Source organism: Moschus berezovskii, chromosome X, assembly GCF_049115385.1.
Source record: "Moschus berezovskii isolate FMDL1 chromosome X, NW_MosBer_1.0, whole genome shotgun sequence".
In the NCBI taxonomy this organism is placed as follows: Eukaryota; Metazoa; Chordata; class Mammalia; order Artiodactyla; family Moschidae; genus Moschus; species Moschus berezovskii.
The window spans coordinates 24,538,839-24,553,102 of NC_142488.1; the positions used below are offsets into that span (position 1 = coordinate 24,538,839).

At 39.2% G+C, this 14,264-nt stretch overlaps 1 pseudogene; it reads right to left on the reverse strand.

The window, feature by feature from the left end:
• Nucleotides 1-3,617: 3,617 nt before the first annotated feature.
• LOC129563821 (serine/threonine-protein phosphatase 4 regulatory subunit 3 pseudogene) lies at nucleotides 3,618-5,939 on the reverse strand (annotated as a pseudogene).
• Nucleotides 5,940-14,264: the final 8,325 nt, after the last annotated feature.

The following is a 14,264-nucleotide window of genomic DNA, read 5'->3' on the forward strand; positions in this document are numbered from 1 at the left end:
ACCCCTCTGGACATCTTTCTGCTCCTAATCACAGTCATCCCACAGGGTGGACTAAGGTCACGCCACCATGCTGGTGGCATGGACAAACAAAAAAACTGGATTGACTGCACTCAGCAAACTTTCCAAAGCAAGGACTAGGCTGTTTTTATAACATGAACTGGGAACTTTAAGGCTGATCTCCTAGCATTCTCAGCCTGTGTTCCCTGACTGGTGTTGGGACTACCTGACAGGTCTGCCAGCTGTAGACTTTCTTTCCAGGGGTTCCATTTGTGCTCTTGAAATTGTACTTACTGGATGGGAACCAGGCACTAACATGCCCCTCTCCTGCACCTTCGGGTGGTAAGCTTTCAGCATCCTGGATCCTCCAAAACCCCAAAGAGGCAAGCACATCCATAAAAGGCCCCCAGCTTTGCCTGTTGTCTCAACTGCTTTAGGTCAAGGACACCTGGGTTCTTACCTAGGGACCTATTCTAGTTACTGCAGTGCTTCCTGGGATGGGACAAAGGGGAACAGGGTCAGTGACTCGCCACAAATCAGTGCCCTCCCACCTTCCCTCCTTTTCTAATTTCAATCCCACCCTTCATTCCTTTGTTAACACCTCAGACATCACTCCACTAGAGTGTCTTCATTGCTATGAAGGTTTATTTTTCTGTCTACTTTTATGCTTATTTCAGTTGTGTCTCAGTAAGGCACGATACTTATACATAGACTTGTCTGCCAACCAGAAATGAACTCATTAGATTTTAATGCATCATAGAATATAGATTATTGATTTATGGGCATAACTTCTGATGTAAGTACTTATACCTGGCTTTATCCTCCCCCTTCTTGGAAATGATTATACTGCTCCTGATGATGATAACAAGTTTTGAAAGTTATTTATTGAGTACTAAATATTTTCTGGGTAATTTATATATAGTTTCTAATTTTTAAGACAAGTCGGAGAGATTGTGGTTGAAAGAAAAAACAAGTAAATTGTCTAAGGTCCTGGAACTAGTAAGCATCAGAGTCTTCATTGTCATCAAGGGCTGTCTAAATATGAAGCTTTTGCTTTATCTGTTATATCACCCCACTTTGTTGGTGGGTTTAGAAAGTGAAGCCATAAAAAGGACTGGAAGTCATATATCTAAAGTCAAAACCTTGACAAATTCAGGGCACCTCTTCAAAAATACTCACCTGAATTTCGTTTTAAGTACAAGGCCATTCTACACTGTTTCTTCTTTTATAAACAATCTACTGAAGGGGACTATTAAAATTACTTCTAAAAACTTAAAGATGAACGTAAACATTTTTGACATGGTATCCTCTCACACACACTATCTACAGAGACTGAACATTTTGGTCAATTTTTCACTCAGTGTGCAGACAGTAAGGATTGCTCTTCTGTGTTTTGTTGCCCTCTTAAATGTTCTCTTAATAGTAGGTTTTGCCATCTGATGGGCAATTTGCCTTTGCACCATTTTGCTTGTCATGTTGTTTCCCTAACATTAGGTTGCTGACACTAGAAAAGGGCTCACAGAGGTTACAGTGAGAGAATGCCTGTCCTTTTTTCTTTTCTTCTTCTTTTCCCCTTGTTTTTATTTTTACTTTTTATTAACCTCCCATTATGGCCAGATGAAGGCAAGAGAATAAGCAGAGAAAGCAGCAAAGAATTGTTATTCTCTGTCTGGTTGTAAATATCTGTTCTGCTAAGGAAATGGAACTTCTCCCACCAAAATAGAGTTAAGGATATTTTTTCAAACAAAAGCTTGTCCATGCATGCAAATGTGTGTACTATGGAGAACACTCCCATGACAGTCTAGTGGGAAGGAAAACATGAAATGCTCTTCAAACAAACTTCCTTTTTTGACATGCACTCACAATCTGAATCATCCCATTACAACATTTAACTAGCTTGGCTTGAGAGATGTGAAAATGAAGTTTCCCTATTGTGTCACATCCTCAGTCATGTCAGATTATATCTTCTGAGGTCATGTCCATACTTCAGCAGCCTTTATATTTGATGATTAAATCATTACTTGTTATTTTAGGAATACCCTCTTTTTGTAACTAACAACAATCTCTCAGTTTTGCATAAGCTGTATCCCCTGTTGGCACTTTAAAATGGTCTCTTTTATTTTTGGAATTACAGGGTCACTTTTTAATTCCTGAATTGTATAGTTCAGCATAAATATCAGCAAATGGTACAAAACAAGTACAGTGGTATTTTTAATACCAGATAAATATCTGTCTTCTGGAAAACTATACTTCATATCTACACAGACAGATCATCTTGTTCAAACAATGGTCATAATAAAAATTAACTCTAAAATCTTCAAATAGGAGAAACGGTTTCAAGCAATTCCAGGGAAATTGGACCCAGTTTACACCCCACTCTAAAAAAAGAAAAAAAAACCTCTTAACTCTGTTACATCTTACTGTTAAAAATTCACTTGCGATCACTTCTTTAATAAAGCACCTTTCATGTTATACCCATTCATTTACAGAAAAACTTCAAGTATTGTATGTGTAATCTAACACTTAAGTAACTTTTTCTTAAAAAAACTGTGCAAAATGGTTTCTAGATATTAAGTGCCACATCATTCAGCACTATTTTTTGGTATGTTAGTCTTTGTAAGTTGCACTTTAAAAGTTACCAGTGGTTGGGAGTCTGCCTTGCCATGCATGGGACACCGGTTCGATCCTGGTGGTCCAGGGGTTGGGAGTCTGCCTTGCAATGCATGGAACACTGGTTTGATCCCTCGTCCGGGAAGATTCCACATACCTCAGAGCAGCTAAGCCCGTGAGCCACAACTACAGAGCCTGCAGGCTCCAGAGCCCTTGCTGTGTAACAAGAGGCCACCGCAGTGAGAAGCCTGCGCACCACAGCCTCTGCTTACTTCAACAAGAGAAAGCAAGTGCAGTGACAACGACCCAGAGCAGTCAACAAATAAATACTCTTTTTTAAAAAGTTACTTACTGCTCTGGAGACAGACACAAGTTTATTCATGAATCAGGAAATTACTTCCAAGTATCTTTCACAATTTAGGCAGCTGAAAGCATTTGTTTTTTCTACCCACTCCCAAGGTCTTTTAGAATATTACTGGACCAATTCTTTGCATCCCATCTAACCAGACAAAAAATTATAGTAAGAACTGAACATTTTGAATCCAGCTTCCTTTATTTTCATGAAAATACACACCAAAAGTCACTTCCCTCCAATTACTCATAAGATTAAATTTTTGTCAAATCTTCACAGAAAAGTGAATAGCTTTGCTTTTTATTACAGTTGACTCTATTTTCCACAAAAAGATACACTTTCATTTCAAAGAATGAACTGAAAAAAGAAAACCATAGCCAGAACCACTGGGCAAATGATGTTGCAAGCTTTGCAATGGCACTGTTAATAGCTATGTCTAGTATATACTCTTGAAACAGAACTACATTAATATTAGATTATCAACCTTGAAATTTGTTTTTTACAGAACTAAATTCTTCTAGATGATAATAACAATGAACATCTTTGCTATTTACTAAGTACATGTGTTCATATATGGAAGCTTTGGATTCAGACTCTTCAGCTAACGTTACAAAGTTTTACCAGAATTTAGTAATGTTATGGGCTTTCCATGAAGACTTTATGGGCTAAGATGTGGTCTTTTGCTGGGAGGTGTTTCATCTTCCTCTTCTTCTTCATCATCTGAATAATCCACTAAGCAAATCATGCTTCTGCGATTTGGGTTACTTGTTTCAGCAGCAGCATCAGCAGAATGGGATGAAGTAAATTTAGAGTCATCACAAGATGTTTTGGAGGGAAGATCTACCTTGTCTTCATTTTCTTTTGTTTCTTTAGTCTCAGAATGACTTTCTGGTGGTGGCTCTACTGCTTCTTCCTTTATATTTTCATTAATACTCATTTTCTCCTCCTCCTTCAAGACATTAGAACCTCTGCAAAATATTTTGCTATATAGTACAGAACACAAACTCTTCCCTACTTGAGTTTGCCGATCTTTCTCTTGCTCATATTTCACCTTCAATCCTTTGAATGTCTGAACATATTCAATTGACTGAAGTTTTGTATAAAACTTTTCAACTATATGGGCAACAAGACATTTGATATTTTCCATTCTTATGTAGTCAAACAGTTCAACAATAGCTGAATTCAACATATTGTACCGAGTTCCATTCTCTAGAAGAGCATTTACAACCGGCTCAAAAAAATTTCCCTTGATGATGTAACGATTTAAAACTTCATCTTTAAGGTCAATCATCCTTCTCATAAAACGAAGAGCACACAAGACTAGAAATGTGTGCTTTGAATTTATCAAGATCAAGACTTTTCTTAGTAAGTCTTTGTTCAAAATATATTTTTTCATGTAATATGCATGATGTTGCACACAAAATGAAAGCAGATCTAAAATTAAGGCAAGCAGCTGTGCTGTGTGGTAATTATTGAGACAGTTTTTGTTGTTTTCGTCAGATCCAACTAAATTATCCTTGTCACGTATATATGCTGAAGTAGTTGACAAAAGTGGTGCTATGATATTATGCATACAATGCTTACAGAAGAAATGCAGAAATTCACTTTTTTCACAGTGACTAGATGCTGTCACCATGTTGTCTGGATCAAGCAGGGCACGAAGAAGTCCCATTAAATGAACAGCACCTCCTAGCTCAGGGTCAGTATCACAGAATATTTGTTCAATTACTAAATTAATTAAAAGGATGCTCTCTTCACTTTGCCGGTCTTCTATTATAAATTCTCGAATCATGGATGGACTATACTCTACTAGATAAGTAAATATATCAGTAGCAGCTGACCTTATTTGCAAGTCATTTATACTCATTAAAATTTTAAGAGCAGGAAGAATTCCCAGTTCTGTCAGTGTTTTGAATAGTGTATCCTTGTGTTCAGGTTGTAATGTCTTAGAAAATGCACAGAATTCCTTGAAAAAAAATAACAGTTCACGCCGTGTATCATCATCTGTGGTCTTATCCCTTAACTGTGCAAAAACGGTAGATAAAAACTTATCATCTTCCTGCAGCATATTGACTATCGTACCCTTGTTTAATAAAATAAAATTTGTAACAGTAGAAAGAAAATTATCTTCAAATATAGATGGGATAGGAAAAAGGATGTCGTGAATGTACTGTACCCTGTATGTCTGATGTATTTTTTGCAGAAGTTCATTGTGTATTATTGGTATAACTTCTTTGAACTTCACTTTTTGGGTTAAGAATTCTCTATGCCTTTTTGGCTGAGCCAAGGCAGGGTCATATTCAAGGCATCCCACCACATCCATTATATACTTATCAGAAAAGAGGATATCAAGCAGAGATGCACTGTTGAGGAATAAAATCCCTTTAACAATTTTATGCAGATTGTGTAAGCCTTCAGTATCCTCTAGGTTCTCACAAGTGTGGAACAACTGCAGTAAATTTTTAATAAAGTCCTCATTTCCCACTAAGAGGGCCAGCTTTTCCTTACGCAGAGGTGAGGTGAGAACTGAGGTAACTAAGTGAGCAATCTGGTCAAGCTTACCGAGTTCACAGTTAGGCAGCTCAAGCACTTCATCAGTCTCTGGCACGTCATCCAATGCCTCGTCTTCAGATTCAACTAAGGGGTCGTGTGTGATATCGGTAGATGGGTCTTTACCTTGAACCTGACAGATGTCTTTCCATATCTCGTGACAACTCACTGCGTCCGGGAAACTTATCGCCATACCGTGGTTCACAGCTTCAGACCAAACAATTAACGTTCCTTGTCGTCTCTGATAGGGCGTGTCTGGACTTATCTTTGACTCCAAGATCTGTGAGCCGTTAGGTTCAGCTCTAACTAGCAGACACATGCCCTGAAGGCGTTCCACATAAAGAGTGGAGACATGTCCCTTGCCTAGCATTTCCCATTTTTGGTTATCATTCAGGAAAAAGACTTTCACTAGGCTCCCCTTGTCTGCCATGGCGACCTTCGCTCTCTTCACCCTGGCCCTGGTCTCGGCAGGTGATTGTGTCTCGCGGGAGCTCACGGTTAACGTCAGCTGGCGTTGTCACCGCAACAATGGTGGCCGCTGAGGTAGCTGGTCAGAAAAATTATAAGAAAATATGGCGGATAAGTTGAGGCCACAGGGATTCTGGTGGCACCTCAAATCAGTAAGGTTTCCCTGCAGTTCCACTACTCACTACCATCCCTTACTCCCCTCCTTCCACTCTGCCCCCCATAACGCTTTCTTAATGCAAAATGAAGAAGTGAGCCTCTACTCGTGGCTATCTATGACAATCTTGATAATTATGACTCCCCCAGGATTCTACTCCAAAGAAATGTTCTATGCTTGTTAATGCCGCCAAGCCTACCTATGGAGGCTTAGGAAGGCGAGCAAAGGGCACTGTTCTTCCCATAAAAGGTCTGTCCTCCATTAATATTTTCACTCATGTGTGTGGGGGCCTTAGACAAAAGAAAGCTTACTTACATATCGACCAAGTCAACGGCTAACACTCAGTGTGAAGAAAACAACGTCCCCCGCCATAGGTGGTACGCCCCTTCCCGGTGTTACTCCCCCTCTCCTCACAGATGGTACGTCCCCTCCCGGTGGTACTCCCCCTCTCCTCACAGATGGTACGCCCCCTCCCGGTGGTACTCCCCCTCTCCCCACAGGTGGTATGCCCTCTCCCGGTGGTACTGCCCCTCCCAGTGGTACTCCCCCTTCCCTCACAGGTGGTACACCTCCTCCCCTCATAGGTGGTATGCCCCCTCTCCTCCAAGGTGGTACGCCCTCTATGCCCCCTTCCGTCTAAGGTGGTATGCCCCCTCTCCTCATAGGTGGTATGGTGCTCAGTCGCTCAGTTGTGTCGGACTCTTTGCGACCCTATGGACTGTAGCCCACCAGGCTCCTCTGTCCACGAGATTCTCCAGGCAAGAATACTGGAGTGGGTTGCCATACCCTTGTCCAGGGAATCTTTCCAGCCCAGGGGTCGAACCCCTGACTCTTATACCTCCTGCATTGTCAGGCGGGCTCTTTACCACTAGAGCCACCTAGGAAGCCCAGCCAATGTCAGTATCTCTCACTTACCCATCCTTCAAAGAGAAAGTGAAGTCGCTCAGTCGTGTTGGACTCTTTGCGAGCCCATGGACTGTAACCTACCAGGCTCCTTAGTTCATGGGATTTTCTAGGCAAGAATTCTAGAGTGGGTTGCCATTTCCTTCTCCAGGAGATCTTCCCGACCCAGGGATTGAACCCCAGTCTCCCGCATTGTAGGCAGAAGCTTTAGCGTCTGAGCCACCAGGGAAGTCCTACCAATCCTTGGGAGAGGCTATTGTTCCAAGAGGGAGTTGGCAACTAATTCCTTTACCCTGTTCAGTTCAGCCTAAAGCTCTATCTTTTAGTACAACAAGGAAAAAATTTCCTCAAATTTTCCCAATCTATAACCACACTACTTATTCTTAGGGAAAGAGTAGCCAGTGGGAAACTGAGTTGAAGTTAGCCAGAAGGAGTAGCAAACACCACAAATCAATTGTTCTTATTTTCTTAATAATTATGGTAATAATAACAACCACAATAACTAACAATACTTGACTGCTTATTATTATTATAAAGAAAGGTAATAACATAATTGATCAAGTATTTTAGTGATTATTATATTCAAGATACTGTAACAAAAACATTTATATATTTTCTTATTTAATTTTAATAATAACCCAGTGAAATAGGAATACTAAGTGTCCTTTTGAGACCAGGAAACAAACTTAGAGAAGTTAACTTGCCAAAGATCGTATGGCTAATAAGTTGAGGAACTCTGAACACATCTTTCTGATTGAAATATTGGTTTTTTGAGCCATTGAACTATGCTATCCCCTGCTTTTCTTGGCCTTCATTACACTTTATTTTACACTCCTTCCATCTATATAATTTGTAATCAACATAAAATTATCAAGAGAAGATGAAAGGCATGCACTTCCTCCTTTAGATTCACATCTGTGTATAGCCAATGGAAAACAGAAGCTTGTATATGGCAACTGTTAAATATAATTTTAATAGTAACCAAGTTGATTTTTGATGTAGCAGCAACTTCTGCAGTTTTCTTTAAAAAAAAATTCTTCCCCCACCCGCCTGAAACATTAACCCTGTTGTTGCAAAGGAGAAACTGAGAATTAGACCATATCAAGCATATTTGTAACTGAAGAGTCCTATTTGTAACAATCACTTCATTTTACATATTAATAACATTGGAGATGTGTGACAATTCTCAAGTAGAGCACAGAAATACTCTTCCACACACCTCTCTTGCAATGTAGCCTCCAGGAGATTACTGTACAAGAATATTCCCTGGAACAGTACAGCTGGGGCTCTTGGGGGACTGAATACAAATGACAATCATTTCATGAGAAAATTCAAATCACTACCAGGATACTGCTGCTTTAGAAACATTTATAAATTATAAATAATACTTAAACATAAGAACTCAAAAATGACTAATACAAAAATGACCTGTGTACTAGTTAAAAACTCCTCCTGTCTTATTTCAATAAAAAAGAATATGCAAATATATAACAACAACTATGATGCTGGACCATACTAATGGTCCAGTTATTTTCACTGCTGTGGTTATATTAAAGTGGTTATATTAAAGTTTCTCTCAGAATCAATTATAATACTGGCAACTGTCTGAATATGCCCTCAGGTTCCATTCTCTGAGAGATATTCAGCACAAATCTATGTGTTCTCACAATTTTATCACAGGAAGTTTCCCTTAGGCCAATTAAGGGCCCTTTATCTTCCCTGGTAACTCAGATGGTAAAGCGTCTGCCTATAATGTGGGAGACCCAGGTTCAATCCCTGAGTCAGGAAGATCCTCTGGATAAGGAAATAGCAATCCACTCCATTACTCTTGCCTGGAAAATCCCATGGATGGAGGATCCTGGTAGGCTACAGTCCATGGGGTCGCAAAGAGTCGGACACGACTGGGTGACATCACTTTCACTTTCTATCTTAATTAGGTTAACTAGAATCTCTTTACAATCTAAAAGAGCCTGAAGTTCAAATGTCTTACTGCTGTTTCTGCAGTTGATTCGTTCGATTCCTGTCTTATTTGGTTTGGGAAGTAGAATAATGCCCTTGAATGACAATCCACTGCAGTATTTTTGCCTGGAGAATCCCGTGGACAGAGAAGCCTGGTGGGCTTCAGTCCATGGGATCGAAAAGAGTCAGACATGACTGAGCAACTAACACTTTCACTTGCTTCAGTAGTTCTAGCTATTTAAGGTTGTTATTATTTCTTTGTGTGTGTGTTTTGTTGTTTTACAGAGAGCAAGTTAATGTGAATAAACAAATGTCAGATTCTAGAAGCTGTGTAAGTTCCTTTTATAGGTATTATTTATCTTTTATTTAATCCTCATACAATAATGGCCTGAAGAAGTTATCATCACTACCATATCAGGGAGTGAAAAAATCTTGAAACTGCAAAACTGAATCAAAGATTTGGTTCAAACCTCTACAATAAATGATGATGCTAGGATTTGAAAGTAGGCCTGTATAGCTCTGATAGTCTGAATGCAAAAGAAAGAAAGAAAGAAAAACAGAATAAATAAAGTTAAAATAGATGATGCTAAGTGCCATGGAGAAAACGGATGGATAAAACTTGGGATGGAAGGTCTCTGCAATTTTAAAGAAATGGCTAGGGAAAGTCTCACTAGAAAAAAAGAGCATTGGGGAATTCCCTGGTGGTCCAGTGGTTAGGACTCGACACTTGCACTGCCAGGGCCCAGATTCAATCTCTGGTTGGAGAACCAAAAAGAATAACAAAAGATTGTATGGAGTCAAGGGGTCCAATAACCTGGAACTCCAACTGATACATAAAAAAATAAGTAAACTTTCATTTTATAAAAACAACAACAATAACAACAAACGAGCGTTGGAATAAATATTTTTAATGAGGTAAAGGTATAAGTCATGTAGATATTGAGAAATAATGTTCCAGATAGAAGGAAGAAAGAGCAGGTACAGAGGCCCTGAGGCATGAGTTTGCCTGGTGTGCTTGCTTCAGATATAGAAATGTGGCTAGTGTGGCTGGAGCAGAATAAGGGAGAGAGAGACTACAAAATGAACAGCTCACACGTCAAAGGGGTCAGGTCTTGTTAGGCATTATAAACCATAGTTAGAACTTTGGTTTTTATTCTGAGTGAGGTGGAAACAGGTTGATTTTGTGTAGAAGTGTGCGAGGATATGATGTGTTTTAAATGGATCCATGCTGGCTATTGTGTGGAGACCATACTATTAATAGCTGGGAGAAAAAACAGAAGCTAGAGGAGAATATTGTTACAGATTTCCAAATCAGAAATGATGGTGGCCAAAAAGGCAACATTCCACTAAATAAGTTACCTGGAGAAGTTGTAGAGAACATGCATGTGTTTTTCACTAATGTTTTGAAGTTGAAAATTTCAGAGTGGACACACTTGAATACTTGTATTTGAATGCTATTTCATAAAATTAAAAAAAAAAAAACTTGCTCTTCCCACTATGAAATATTCTCTCTTCTTATAGATAGAATATTTAGATATCTAAGTGTTCTATATGTATACATGTGGTTTGAGTCACCAATAAGTAAAATTCAGAAATGTATGACTAACTTTGCCAAGAGAACGCACTGGTCATAGCAAACATCTTGTTCCAACAACACAAGAGATGAGTCTACACATGGACATCACTGAGATGGTCAAAACCAAAATCAGATTATGTTCTGTGCAGCCAAAGATGGAGAACCCTATACAGTCAGCAAAAACAAGACCAGAATCTGACTGTGTCACATATCATGAACTCCTTATTGCAAAATTCAGGCTTAAATTGAAGAAAGTAGGGAAAACCAGCAGACCATTCAGGTGTGATCTAAATCAAATCCCTTATGATTATACAGTTGAGGTGACAAATAGATTCAAGGGATTAGATCAGGTAGATAGAGTGCCTGAAGAACTATGGATGGAGGTTTGTAACATTATACAAGAGGCAGTGACCAAAACCATCCTCAAGAAAAAGAAATGCAAGGAGGCAAAGTGGTTGTCTGAGAAAAGAAGATAAGTGAAGGGCAAAGGAGAAAGGGAAAGATATACCCATCTGAATGCAGAGTTCCAGAGAATGGCAAGGGGAGATAAGAAAGTCTTCTTAAAGGAACAATAGAAAGAAATAGAGGAAAACAGCAGAATGGGAAAGACTAGAGATCTATTCAAGAATATTGGAGATACCAAGGGAATATTTCATGCAAAGATGGCACAATAAAGGCCAGAAACAGCAAGGACCTAACAGAAGCAGAGGAGATTAAGAAAAGGTGGCAAGAATACACGAAGTATACAAATAAGGTCTTAATGACCCAGATAACCACAATGATGTGGTCACTCACCTAGAGCCAGGCATCCTTGAGTGTGAAGTCAAGTGGGCCTTAGGAAGCCTCACTATGACCAAAGCTAGTGGAGGTGACAGAATTCCAGCTGAGCTATTTCGGATCCTAAAAGATGATGCTGTTAAAGTGCTACACTCAATATGCCAGCAAATTTGGAAAACTCAGCAGTGGCTACAGAACTGAAAAAAGTCAATTTTCATTTCGATCCCAAAGAAAGGCAATGCCAAAGATTGTTCAAACTACCGCACAGTTGCACTTCACTTGACATGCTAGCAAGGTGATGCTCAAAATCCTTCAAGCTAGGCTTCAACAGTACATGAACCGAGAACTTCACAAGCTAGATTTAGAAAAGACAGTGGAACTAGAGATCAAATTGCCCACATCTGTTGGATTATCAAAAAACCAAGAGAATTCCAGAAAAACATCAACTTTTGTTTCATTAACTTTGCTAAAGCCTTTGACTGTGTGGATCACAACAAACTGTGTAAAATCCTTAAAGAGATGGAAATACCAGAGAACAAATGTTACCTGTCTCTTAAGAAACCTGTTTGCAGATAAGGGAGGAGCCAGGATATACAGGAGTTTTGCAACAAAAACCAGGGAGTCAGAACATCAAAAGATTACTGTTAATTAAAGAAAACCAGACATCTCCAGTTAAGGAATTTAGCACTTTTCTGTGTAGGGGGAGATGCAAAAGTCTGGGCTCACTGAAATCATTCCTTTGATATGCACCTCACGTAGATGCAGCGTTTCCTGTTTTTCTCCATCCTGAATCCCCTCAGGGTGCACAGTTAGGGGTGACTGTAGTGGCTGCTGGCATAAAGGCCACAACATCCTTTGGTTAGTGATATGGCAGGTGATATTCTTCCTCCACATTATAAACATCTGCTATGACAATTTAGGCATAGCCTAAGAGAAAGCACTGCATATTGGAAAACTCATGCCTCAGGGCCTCTGTACCTGCCCTTTCTTCCTTCTATCTGGAACACTATTTCTCAATATCTACATGGCTTATACCTTCACCTCATTCAAAAAATTTATTCCAACGCTCGTTTGTTGTTGTTGTTTTTATAAAGTGAAAGTTTACTTATGTTTTTACGTATCAGTTGGAGTTCCAGGTTATTGGGCCCCTTGACTCCATACAACCTTTTGTTATTCTTTTTGGTTCCCCAACCAGAGATTGAACCTGGGCCCTGGCAGTGCAAGTGTCGAATCCTAACCACTGGACCACCAGGGAATTCCCCAATGCTCTTTTTTTCTAGTGAGACTTTCCCTAGCCATTTCTTTAAAATTGCAGAGACCTTCCATCCCAAGTTTTATCCATCCATTTTCCATGGCACTTAGCATCATCTATTTTATACTTTATTTATTCTGTTTTTTTTTCTTTCTTTCTTTTGCATTCAGACTATCAGTTGTATGAGGGTTGTGATTTATCTGTTTTATTTTTTTCACTTCTGTGTGCCTAGGACCTGCCATAGGGCACAATGCATAGTAGTTTCTCAACAATAATTTATTGAATAAATACATAAATGAATACACATCATTTCAAAGATGACTTCCAATGATTCATTTATTTATTCCTCACATTCTTATATAACAAACTTCTATGTACAGGCCCTATATCAAGCACTGGGGATAAAACACTGAATTTGAAATTTATTTCCAGTCATCTCATGGAATAGATAAGTAGTTACAATAGGAGATATTTCATATTTACAAGACACATCTGGCATTTCCCCTGCTACCCTAATTCCATTTTTGGGGATAGTTTTCTTTTAATTGATGGTGACCAAAAGTAATATTCTCCTATTTAGGCTTTTAATTGCATGAAAAACTTATTGAATAAGCCCTGATGTTTTCCTTCATGTTCTGCCAAACATTCTTCCCCCAACTCCGGGTTAAATCTCAGGTAGAATACAGCTTTGCAATCAATAATTAGGTATTGAAAGAATCTTAATTTTCTAATATTAAAATCTCCAGCCCATTTCAAGCTTCTTTTTGGGTCATGTCTTATCCAAAGCAAGTCCATAGCCAAGCCTAGAGTTAGGGTGATGGGAAAGTATGCCCCAGCTAAGGCGGAGATCATAGCAAAACTGCAAAGCAAAGGGTGTGGGTAAAAGGAAGGATGAAAAATTGTGGACATTTAATGCAATCTTCCAAAATCTTGGATAAGACAGCTGTAACTCAGAACTTTAACGGGGAAAGAAGGATATGCATGGATACTATAAATATAGAATGTATGGATATTTACAAATTTTTATTCTCAGCTGAAAACAGCATCCTGTCTTGTGCACTGCTGGAGTAGCAGCTATTATCTTCCCAACGCTCAGAAGTAAGAACCAGTTTAAATATTTACTTGGATCCACAAGCAGTTTCTATTAGCAGTAACACATTCTTCACTATGTGCCTGGCTTCCTTGGAAACTCTAACATCTTCTGCTTATACAACATGGATTTAAAAGAGGGAGAAAGAAAAAAGGAAATGTGTTCTTTGACTGTAAGTTCCATACTCTCCTTTTTTCCTTCTATTTCAATGTGTGTGTGTGTGCACTCAGTTGCTCAGTCGTACCAGACTCTTTTGTGACCCCATGGACTGTAGTCTACCAGGCTCCTCTGTCCATGGCATTTTCCAGGCAAGAGTATGGGAGTGGGTTGCCATTTCCTCCTCCAGGAAATCTTCCCAACCCAGGAATCAAACTCAAGTCTCTTAGTCTCCTGCATTGGCAGGCAGATTCTTTAGTGCTGAGCCACCAAGGAAGCCCTTTGTTTCAGCAGTTACTTGTAGACTCTTTTTGGGTTTTGTTTCAAATTCTGTAATTCATAGATTCCTCTGCTTGTCTAGATAGAACATATTATTTCTTGTTTCTATCTAGATCTACAGGAATAACATTAGCTGTCAAG